Raw genomic sequence first — 12384 nt, 5'->3', positions numbered from 1 at the left:
TTGAGGAGTAATTCTCCCACTACTAAGGTATCAGAACCTTGAGTACCATCTCATCTTTCCCTATGAAAAAGCCCCTGAGCCCTGTAATACTGCTATAACCATTTACCTACAAGATATATATATTTTTTTTCTTTTCTCTTGCCACAGACAATCTCTGCTATAGGCCACTTGTTTAACATTCAGACTTTCAGGATTTAATAGTACAATAGGAGTACAACTCCAAATCTCCAGGATGCCATGAGAACTACACTAAAGTCCAAGAGGTGCTTGTTTTTACAACAGTCACAGTCATGCAAGTTTGTTACGCACTTGGAAATTCTCAGAAATCTCAATGTTACAAACTGCAAAAAAAATTATTCTTCAGCTATTGCAGACAATTCCCCACAACCTGGCACTGCAAGGATGGAGTGGGGGTGGAATGCAGCATCCTGTTCCATCTTGCAAGGTACAGCACATGGGAAGAGGGCAAATTCTTTCCTCCCACTCTATGGCTATGAAGAAATCTTCAACATATGGGTCAGAGAGTCACCCGGGCCCCAGAGATGAGATTTGCTACTATACTCAGCAGTAATCCCAGTCATAAGCATTCATCACCCACACACCTCCTAGATTTCCACCAGGGAACTAGTATAAACAAGGCACTTTTCCCCCTCTTTTGAGCAATAATTAAATACTACTTTGCATAAAGAGCATGCTACCTCAGAATACTCTGATCAATTATGTATTTTACAGAATTATAGCACACACAGTAAATAGCTGAAGACTTTCCCGTTCTGCCTCCTTCATGCCATTCCACTTGAAATTTTTCTGTTCAAAAGAACAGAGCAAACAGTTCTGCCCTTTATTTCTTTTTTACAGTAAGGGGCCTAGAATTTGCTAGTAGTTCAGGAGCATCACACTTCTGAATCAGCCACCTTTACTTAAGCTAGCTTTCTTGCATAAATGGGTGTATAACTTACCTTTTCAAAATTAAAAAAAAAAAAAAGCAGATTTTACATTATCATAAATTTTAATACATGGTTTTCAAAAAAGTGGAAGGAACACAATGCTATTATTCACGCCAGAAATTTGACATTTCTGAAGATGCCAGATGCACTTTCAGACATAATCCAGAGTTATTCAAGTTGAGATGGGCTTTTTTTTAAAGTGCCAAACTGGTACTCTTAGAAAAATGGGTAGATCTGGGGTTTGTTTCTTTGTTTATATATAGGAGGGAATTCTAATATACTCAGTCTTCCCAAGAACACAAAGTCTTGAGCATCACTTGCACTATTTCAGAGCAAACACGTTTCCAGTGTTTATTCTGGCACTTGAACCTAGGGATCAAAGCTGGACAAAAGCACCAAGCTTGCAGTCTTCGTGACTTCATATAAAGAAGGCCTGCAGAGATAAATTCATCTGTTAAATGTCAGTTCAAATTTGCATTTCTTACGGTAAATGAAAAGCCATGGTTTAAAAGCATTACTAGCACAGATTCTTTAGACCATGGTATCCTGCAGCCTCCCTTTTGGAAGTGATCCTTTTTAATTGTATCCAATCCTTAACCTTTTGTAAGCGTTCCTAAGAGTTTGATCATTTCTCACCAGAACACTGAAGATGCTGGAGATAACAATAGCAAGTTTTTACTTTTTTTTTCACCAGTTAATTTTTAAATACTCAGTGCAAAGTAGTTAGTTACAAAATGAGGTGTCGTTAGTGCTTGTCATAGTACAAACCAAAACCTCCAGATTCATCAGAATTCAATGCCTGCATTTATGCTGTGAAGCACCAGCATAAAATCATTTCATTCATATTTTCTCTCCATGATGCATGAGATTCATGTTCATTTTTATAGCGTTATTAGAAACACTAAATTGCGGGATTCATAAACTGTCAAACATATTGTAAGCCAGCAGCATGAACAACTATTAAGCAAACACAGAACAAGATAAATTAAAAAAAAAAAGATAGTTTCACAACAAACTTATCCAGCATATAGCAATAAATAATCTGTTAGACAACAGACACAAAAAAAAAGAGATCAAAATGCATCCAGCTGAAGAGTTTCTAAATGTATTCCCTTACATATATGATGCTCCCTGTCTGTGGAGTTTGCTTCATAGACAAAGTTTTAGTAGACTTAACTAACATGAATTAAAAAAAGGTTCAAAATTTCATGAAAGCTTTATTTCTATATTTTAGTCCTCTAGTAAGCTAAGAGGTAAGAACAGGGTACAACTAACAGGTACAGAACTGTCCTGGGTTCAGCAGTAGCAGTCATTTTTCTCCTTCTTGGTAGCTGGTGCAGTGCTGTGTTTTGACTTTCAGCCCGGGAACAGAGCTGATAACAATGATATTTTGGTTTGGCCAAGGACTTTGTGAGCCTCATGCTCTGCCAGGGAGGAGGGGAAGCCAGGAGGAAGCAGAGACAGGACACCTGACCCAAACTGACCAAAGAGGTATTCCATACCACAGCACGTCATGCCCAGGATGTAACTGAGAGTTACCCGGAAGGGCTGGGACTGGAGGGCTGGAGGAGGTATCAGTTGGTGCTTGGTCGGGCTGGGAGGGGGAGCGAGTTATCAGTCGGCTGGTGGTGAGGTGATGTATTCTCTTCCCTTGTTATTGCCTTTATCACTATTATTATTGGTGGTAGCAGTAGTGATTTGTGTTATATCTTAGTTACTGAACTGTTCTTATCTCAACCTGGGGAAGTTGCATTCTTTTCGATTCTCCTCTCTGTCCCTCCAGGAGTAGGGGGAGGGCAAGAAGGGGGGGAAGTGAGTGAACAAGCTGTCTGGCTGGGTTTAAACCACCACAGGAACCCTCTGTACCATATGGCAACCTCCTAGTGGTGAAGGGTAGATTGGAGTCAGGCACAGCCTTTGATGGGCAAGTCTTGTCCATCAGTGCTATGGAGCATCACCGAGTGAGTGTCAGAGAGACACTTCTTCAGCTCTGCTCAGAGACATCTTGGATAGCAAAACCCTAAAGAAGCTACTGAGTACACTATTGCTCAAAGCCGTCTGCACTATGAATTATTAATATTTTCCACATTATAAAAATATTCTCTACTTCTTTGCCTATCCATTTTCAGGAAAGAAAGGATGACTCCTCTTTAATCAAACAAGAAAATAGGCTAATGATTTAAAGTGATTACCTATTTACTGAAGGTGTCGATCTTCCATGCTTGAGTTCTATTATGGTGTTGGTAGAGTGGAGTTTCCAGGATGAAATCAGCATATAACAGAAATTTCATATCAGTTTGATTTCTGAGCAGGATTTCATTGCCTGCAGTGGCCCAACTTTCCAAACACAACCTATAAATAATTCTGCAGAAGACACCCATTACCCCAGCTCTATTTAAAAATAAGACAGATTGAACCGGGAAACTAATCCAAAACTGCATGTGGTCAAGTATCAAGGAGCAGAGAGAATCAGTTCTTCTGCAGAGGACCGAAACTTTTGCAAAGGAAATGGTCTGTACTGGACAGCTCCAAGGCAGTTTTGCTGAATGCCTTTTTCTTGCTACTTCAGGTACCATCAAACCATGAACTTCTGAGTACTTGGCATAAGTAGGTATACTTATGCATACACAAAGAAGAAATTCTCTTTTGCAAGAAACACCTCTTCTGAGGGCAGATACCTTGTTTAAATCAGATCAGAAAACATGAGATAAAATAAACGGATGCCTTTACTCTTCAGGATATACAAATTAAGCTTTTTTCTTGGTACTGCTCGGCTTCCTCGAAGACAAGTATGTGCTTCTGAAAATTAGATGCAGCTGTTCTCTCTTTTGAGCTCCTTAGCGAAATCCTCTGCACCCTGGCTTCTCCCCCCTCTTTTGGCAAAATTTGTCAAGCTGAGTCATGAGCACACCATGACCATGTGGGCCTCTTTACACAGCAAATGGACTTCATCACAGGGGCAAACAATTACATTCCTTTCTTCTCATTTGAAATTCATTAGGGAATAACAAACATAAAACTCCATTGTCTAGGGCTTTAAAAGAAATAAATAAATAAAAATCACTGTTACCCCTATTCAGCAAATCTTCCTTCCTTTCCCCAAGCCTCATTCTTTTCCATGGCAGTAAAAACCAAACAACTCCTTTATCACTTTATCTTCTATGATACTGCAAGAGTATATTTCTCACCGTTTAATACATTGACAGCATTTAGACAAGTGTTATTATCAGTGATTTCTCATGATTTCTGCAATTCTAAATGGGACCTGAAGGATTCTCAATTTTGCTTTTCAGGCATAGGAAAAATCTCCTCCAGGTCTCTTAATTGCCATCATTTCCCTGTTCGTTTCTTTCCACTTCCAGGTAGAGCTATTCAAAAAGCTATTTAATTTGTTTGGTTGGTTTGCTTATGGTTGCCATTTGATCCTTGCTTTCTCTGCAAGTGACAGAGTTTCTGAAAGACAAAGACTTCTTTTCAGTAGGTGAGAGTTTCCACTTCCCTCTGGTAAGTAAGATAACTAGGGGGCTTGTCTCTGAATATTCCCCTCAACATATTAACACCTTTTGTTTTTGCATTTCCACCTAGAGTATCCTTTGTTTGAAGTTTCTATGAAAGGCTCCACTCTTTACATAGCTCCAGTGTTCTTGGCTGTATTTTTCCACACTGTTCTATCTTAGGAGTTCATGGTGAATCTCATGGCATATCTCAAAAGTTCTCTCACTTCTGCCTGTCCAGTTCCACTCCCTCCTAATGAAAACATTTTAAACAAAATGAGACAACTAGACAGATATCATTCCACTTGGGAAAAGAGGGCACACAATTCCTTAGCAAAACACTAGCATTCAGTTTGACTTACATTCTTCCAGGAGAAGACTACTACTTTAAGTCCTGTACTATCAAGGGCAAGATTTTAAGAGCTAGAGACTTCTGTGTCCTCCTCCCATAAGTAATCAGCCCTCTAAATAAATGGAACTTCAGCATTATATAACTTTCCCCTGGGGTTTTGACTTGGGCATAAAGTCTAATCTCAGAGAAACACTCAATAAAGTGCTTTTCTGCTTTGAAACATTTCCCACAGCCGAGGGAGGACTGAATTCACAACGCCAACAGTCCAGCAATGGGCCATTCAAGTCATATTCTGCATAATTCATCCACTATTTAAGTTACTGCATAGATGACCTGCTTCCTCTTCACACAGAACACTGCAACAATGCTTACAGTGATTATTTTCTCCTCTTATTTAACTGGGGATATTCTATCATCTTCTCTACTTGCAGTGAAAAAGGGGAAATAGTAGGAAATCAGTGTTAGATCCCAAGAGCGAGCAAGCAAGCAGGAACATGCTGATCTGGTCAAAGAGAGCTGCAATTATAGGAAAAGACATTTTTTGAAACAGCCTTGCTTAGATCTCTGTACAATAGTCTGTCTCAACCAGAGCTCCAACAGAGCCATCCAGGAGATCCCAGGTGGTTAAAAAAATAAGAAAAATAAATTACTACATTTGGGAACACAGAAGGCAGTAGGCATTTCTCTAATTGCACCTATAATTTGAACCTTTTAAGTGTCTGATATCAGGAATAGAATTAAAATACCACTTCACACATCTTCACATAAACACTGATAATCTAGAAAACTCATCATGGAACTGTGTGGTCCCTTCCTGGCAGCGCCCCTGCTAGCCTGGCAACAGTTCAGTGAAGCACAGGTTATACCACAAGATTTTAAAAAGAGCTCAATAATCTGGTATTTTAATAAACTGTACTGTTGATACTGCTATGGAATGTTATCTTGACCTCTCCACATAAAATACTGCAAGCTCTTGTGGAATTAAGGAACTCATAACGGGGTGAGAACTGGAATTACTATTGAGACCAAAAGAAGCACAAGGTGCTCTTGAAAACAAAGACTTCCCAAGTATCTGTTAAAGGCTGAGCCTAGACATACTCCTGTTGTATCAACTGCAGCACTCTTATGTGTCTTCAAATCACCTTAACTGGGCTCATTTTTATATGCTGTAACAGTTTTCACTGAAAAAAAAAAGAAAAAAAAACACTTTTGGAAATCATTAACTCTACTTAATGAAGAAAGTACTGATTGTTATAAAATATTTTGGAAAATACAAGCTAGCATGCTTTAAAAATTGTTGGCTCAATCTCAACCTAGAGCTCAGGGGTTTTTTTTCCCACTTTCTGTTGATGTAGGATATAAATGAGTCCCGGCAAGTTAGAACATCTTTAACATCACCATGGCTCTGAAGATTTACACAAAAGAAAGGGGGAAATAATTGGCAGTTTGGATAATGCAAATCAATACCATACATTTGATAAATTGGACTAAATAGCAAGAAAAAAGAGAGAGCTTTGGGTAAATGGTGTTTAAAACACACAAAAATGTTCTGAGCTAATCAAGTATCACTTTTAATGTACACCACAACCACAGAAGTTGGGACATTCTTCATTCCAACAACTCAGATTCCCTTTTTCAGAGACAACTTGGATAAAGATGCTTTTCTAGGATATTCCACAGAAAAAAAATCTTTAAAAAAAAAAGAAAATCATACCAGTTTTGTCCCATCACAGCATGCTACAGTTGCTTCAGCTGTAGGTACACCATGTCCACACACACAAATTTAGAGCCCTCCAAGATGATCTCAACTTCCCAATTAAAACATACAAAGCCTCAACAATGACATTTTTGTTCAAGGTCTTCTACACACACACACACAAACCTGCAGACCTGTAAGCAAGTAGTCCACTTCTACCAGCAGATTTTACCTATGCCAAAGAAGATGGGGATGGCAGAGCTGCATCCCAAACCATTGATCAGCATCTCCTGTTTACATACCAATTCTGCCACCACCTAAAAGAGCAGAGATGAGTGTACATACCCCTATAGCACACTGCCATACCCCTGTGCTGTACATCTCTCTCACATCACACAGGACTCCAAGAGAAGCAAACCTTGCTCTTCAAGGTCACTGAAGTGCTGTCTTCCACTTAGCTCTCCTCATACCTCCCTTTATTACCTTCCCAACTTCCAGACCAAGTGACACTGAGATCCCAGCCCTTTTCCCAAAGCCTGGAAGGGGGAGGAGAGTTGGCAGGGGCTAATGAATAGGGAAAGGAAAACTGTTAGCTCAAGGAAAAATCAGTGGCTGCAGAGGTATAAGAGGCACCCACCGCATGGGACAGTAGAGAAGACAATGAGGAAAGCTGGTCTGGATGAAAATTGTGAGGGAGTAAGAGAGCTTCTGCTGCCACAAAGCTTCCACAAACCCTCCTGGTTCTAAAAATCCCCTGAGCCCTCCTCGCACCTCTCCCCGCATCAGTTCCCAGAGGACCTCCACCCCTAACCCCACTGCCAAAAGCGATGGCCCTTACAGACACTTCTCAGCCCCTCCTGCCCTAGGAGAGCTGCAATTGATCCCAGCCCCTCCTTGCCCTCCCCCCTGCAATCTCCAGAACCCACTCACTTTGCCACATCAGTATTTATTTCTTTCTGCGCTGCTAAGATGCCTCCAGCCCCTCTTTGTTATTACTTCAGCATCCCATGCCTCAGACCAGAGCTTCAGCGCAAGGTACTGCTGGAACTAATCATGGGAGAAAGAAAAATCTTGGACTAAAAAGCTGAACTGTGAAGAGGCCTTAAAGTACTAATATAAAAGGCAGAAATTTAGATTTTCTATGTACTAATGCAGTAATCTTAACAGACTTACTTTGAACTCACAGAGACTTAAAGAAAAAATGTAAATCTCCCACTGGCATAAATGATAGTTTTATTTTTCATCACATCAAGTTCAAACAAACTTCCCTGCAATTTTTGCATGTTCTTAGTTATAAGAGAATGTGTCTCATTCCAGTGTCTGTGTATTTTACTTAGAGCAGCTATTAACTTCTCACTATTTAAATCCTGTTTTATTGCAGCATAAAAGACACTGATAAAAAGATCAATTACTCAATCCAACACTGAAATGATATAAATCACGCAAAATTCCAAAAGGTTGACATGTATTTACTTTGTACTCGTTTCCATTCAGAATATTATTCAGTATGATCAACACTGCTCATCAATCTGGTTTCTATCTGCTGTTAATCACGAATAGTGTGTCTGACATCTACCCTGGAAGGCTAAATCAATCAGTGCTGGTTTAAAACAATGTCTGTGCAGATTAATGGTAATTTAGAAAAGTTTCTTTTGTGAGTCTCACAGCACCCCAGAAACTAGACAGAAGAAACAAGTCTTTCAATCCATTCTGTCTATGCACCCCTCCCAAAGGTCTGAGTTTTCTTCTGCCATATATTGTTTTTTTCCACTGCCAGTCCAGTTCTAATTGACGCAACACTGAAGCCTGGCAGGACCCAGCCTATTTTCATGGGCAAAAGCAGGGAAGAAACACTAAGCCTCGACTGTTTTTTGGGTTCTGTTTTTTTAATTTATTTAACAAAGCAATATGTATTATATGTATAATATGTAGCAACCTCCTTAATTTTCTGCTTTACTCCTATATTTTACTCCAGATGAGTAAAGTTGGCTACTTACAAGTAGAACACGGCTGATGGAGCCTTCTGCAATGCAAGGATCTGTATGTGGTCACTGCTTGGGCTCAAGGACATGCACTGGATTCTCCAGGAAGAACATGCACATGGGACATCAAACCCTGTACCCCTACAGGCTCCAGCACAAGCAAGCCAAGGAGGTCCTGCAGAAGGACAGAGCGCTGAACCACACACATCTCTATTGCAAAACAATCAGACCTTGTTGTTTTGTTTAACTGGGGCAGATACACTCTCCAGCAATCTCCTTGGGACCATCACCCTTGGACAAATGGCAAAGCTTGCCTTCCAGTTCCTTCTGGCTCACCCTAAAGCCTACATCCTCCGATACTTCAGATCACCACTACTGTGCTCATGGATAGATTTCACACAATCAGTGAATCTTTGAAATATGTCAGGGCCCTCATAGCACTAACAGGCCTTTACTGGCCACTTCCCACAGCCCAGAACCCCCTGTCAGCCCCCTAGGGCCAACAGCCCCCTACCTCATGATGCCACAGAAGGGCTGGTCTACAGTTCCTCACTGCCTTACCCAGTCACGGACTCTACTGAGCTGCACCCAAACACAGACCCACATCCCAGCCTGTCCTCAGCCTGTCCTCAGGGGGGTCCCAATGCCCAGGGCTGAGACTGCCCCATTGCCCCTGGCTGCCCTGCTCCTGGCTGGAGTATTGGGACAGGCCCTGTCTGCCAGGCCCTGCCCTGATGGACCCCCATGGGGAGCCCCTGCTGCTGTGCCCTGACAAAATGCATCCCTTCAGATGATTCAGAGGAACTTCAATGACATATAGGGCAAGAAACTGACATCAGAAACAATAAATGGAAACCAATGCATTTTGTAAGGTGCAGTTTGGTTTCTTTGAGTACTCTATGGAACCATGCCGCCATGGGTGTGATGGGAAGCAGCAGAAGACAAAGCAGCAGAGGATGTCTCATGAACATCATGTCTTCAATGGGGCTACTGGGCTTTACTGGACTCGGCTCTGGTTGTGTCAGCTCAAAGAAGAGAAAAAAGGCAGAAACAAAGACATCTCAATAATGCAGATTATTAAGAGCATTAAAAAGGCCCGTCTTGTAGAGAGACACTAGAAAGACTCAATCAGATCTATTCAATGCCTCTCTAAAACAGTAAGGGCAGAACACATGGACACAAAATAATAAGTAACCTGGAAAGAGAGGTTAGGCCTTGTCTGTTTCCACTCTTACAAAACAGCACTGTTCAGAAAACTTAAGTCATCCTTTTTTGGACCGTGAGGCTAATTTCACAAGCAGTTACTGAAAGCAAAAATTGTGGCAGAATTTTTAAAATAATTAATATGTAAATTGATAATAATAATACAAAGAATAACTCACTAAAATAATAAAACTTGAGCAAAGCAGCAAAAACCTCTAGGTAATGAAGGTGAGGGAAGAAAACGCCAAGTCTCAGTCCAACCATCTATTTCAGATGAGCTAATAATTAGACTTGGCAAAAAACAGTAGAAAATGCAGTAAAAAAAAAACTACACTTTTCAGAGTATGTTTAAGAACTGAATTATAATCCAAGTAATTTCAAAGATTACAATCAGAGCCAAAATACAGATAAATTAAACTGAAGCAGTTTTGCCTCATGGATTGCCCGAGAGGCACCTGTATTACCAAGGATCTGAAGGGAGCAATGTGACACAGTTTACAGAACTGTACTTTGAAACTCAGCTCCAATCTCCTAACATTTACCAATAAGTGAATTTACTGCTTCTGATGGTGCCAAACCAAGATGTGATGTTCTTAATCAGATCATCCACCACTGCTCCTATACTTCAACTGCAAACGCAGTTTGAGCAGAAGGAAGAAGAATCATAAAAACTAGTATAAAGTTAGGCAGGTGAGTGGAATCTTATAAATGGATTACTGAGCCATGTTTACCTTACAAAGCCACTTCTTTGACATGCATGATCACTAAGAGTGTGGGTTCACAGTATGGCTTCCTGGTAGCCTCTGCCACCCCTGGGGCTTGTAAGGGACCTGGAAAGATCATGTAGTGTCTCTCACAGTACAAAGGCACAGCGGTCCTTGCCTTAAGCATTTCTGGCAAATGAATGTCAGATCTGATCTTAAAAAGTTCCAGTGAAGGAGATTCTGCACCTACCTGGACAGTCCAATGCTCAATTACCTGTACAATCAGATAGGACTTTCCCTACCACTTAATCTTATCTCTCCTACTGCATCTCAGCATGCTGGTTCTTGTTACATCTCCACTGAATGCGCAGACAGTTTGTTTCCCGCCACTCTACAGCAACCAACTACACAGTTGAAGATTGTTATCACATCTCTCATCAGTCTTTTCTTCCCTAGACTGTAACATTCCAGTTCTTTCACCATTTTCTCATACGTTATGTTTCCTAAATCTCTGATCACCTTTGCTACTCATCTCCTACCTAACTGGCAACACTCTGCTGGAACTGCGGTGTCCAAACTCCCAGACAGTACTGACCAGTCACAACTACCAAGAGATGCCATCACACACCTGCAACCATCCTATTATGCATCCCAGAATGATGTTTGTCTTGATTTTGCACATCCTTAATATGCTGTATCCTATCAAAGTCTTCACGCTGAAAACTAAATTTTCTAAGGAAAATACTTAGAACAGTTCTTCAAATAAATATTTTGTAATGATTCTTTAGTTCAGTATTATGCATTTGAATAAATATTTGAGATATATACAATAAGCATCCCACAATCAATACAGCTTAGGGAAAGCTTCCATGTATGTTTACTAAGTCTACTATACTCACAAGGCTTCCTCAGGTGCCTGAAAGGTGGAAGACTTTCAGAATCAACCAGTAGACTGCTCTTCTAGCCTGTGAAATCCTTGAATCAGAGACCAGATGCTTTTGGCACTGTAAGTACCATGCACATCTAAGCACTACACAACTGAAGAGCAGTAATCAGAAGCATCCCACAAAGCAATTTTTTTTCCTTCTAGGTATTGAAACAAGTACAATTGGAGTTATTATGAGCCCTTCTACTATTGTAAAGCCTGAACTGCATGCCACAAAATATCACAGAAGTTAACACACAAAGTTAGTTAATTTGTTTCACGCGTGATAAAAGAATAAAGCAGATTTCTGTACGGACAGAAGGACGTAGCATGACATAAATGATTTCACCACGTGCCAAAAAACAAGTGAGGATTTCACGCCAGTACAACCCTCCTGCACGCACTGCAATCACACTGCCACCAGCCCACATCACTTGGCACAATACACTTCAAGCTCCCCGTTAAAAGTAGGGCACACATCCCCTCATCGCATACCGGCGGCTCTCTAAGCACGTCCGTGCTCCGCGGGGCGGGGGCCTGTCCCGGTCCGTCTCCGCCGGCCCTGGCTGCCCCTGGAGCCGCTCCGGAGGAGCGAAGGGAGCCCCGCGGGGCTGAAGCACGCGGGGGAGCCCACCGCCCGCCTCCCCACACCTCCGGGGAGCCCCGCTGACCTACAGGCTGCCGCACGCCCTGCCTCCGCCACCCGCCGGCCGCACCTGCCGAAGGGCTCTACTCGCTGCGACGCGACTCTGCCCCACGCCCGCTCGCCGGCGGCCCCGGCCCGCGGAAGCCCGCCCCGCCCCGCTGGCAGCACCGCCCTCGCCCGCCCCTCCGCCTGGCCCCGCGCCCCGGCATCGTGTCCCGGCATCGTGCCCCGGCACGGCCCCGAGCAGAGCCCGCCGCTTTGCTGCGCCCCTCCGGCGCCTCCTATGCACCCGCGAATTGCGCGCCCTCTCCATCCCGCCTGGTCCCTGGCAGGAGGTCAGATAGGCTTTCCCTGCTCTAGAAGAACATCCTTACTCAGGGGTCCATCTGGAATTAGCAAGTAATTTGATACAAGAGGGTCAGACCAGTAGCCTAA

At 42.2% G+C, this 12384-nt stretch overlaps 1 protein-coding gene across 1 annotated transcript in view; it reads right to left on the bottom strand.

Moving 5' to 3' along the window:
- COL21A1 (collagen type XXI alpha 1 chain) overlaps window positions 1–12075 on the bottom strand; it is a 107620-nt gene extending 95545 nt beyond the window's left edge. The window contains exon 1 of the mRNA XM_062626143.1: window positions 12020–12075. The gene's annotated coding sequence lies outside the window, so the exon portion shown is untranslated. The remainder of the gene's footprint in view (window positions 1–12019) is intronic.
- Window positions 12076–12384: the final 309 nt, after the last annotated feature.

Source organism: Pezoporus occidentalis, unplaced genomic scaffold, assembly GCF_034315485.1.
Source record: "Pezoporus occidentalis ecotype Australia unplaced genomic scaffold, CSIRO_AGI_Poc_V1 ctg29, whole genome shotgun sequence".
NCBI classification, from domain to species: Eukaryota; Metazoa; Chordata; class Aves; order Psittaciformes; family Psittacidae; genus Pezoporus; species Pezoporus occidentalis.
Note: the sequence above shows the minus strand (reverse complement) of the source record. Positions and strands in the feature narration are given on the sequence as shown.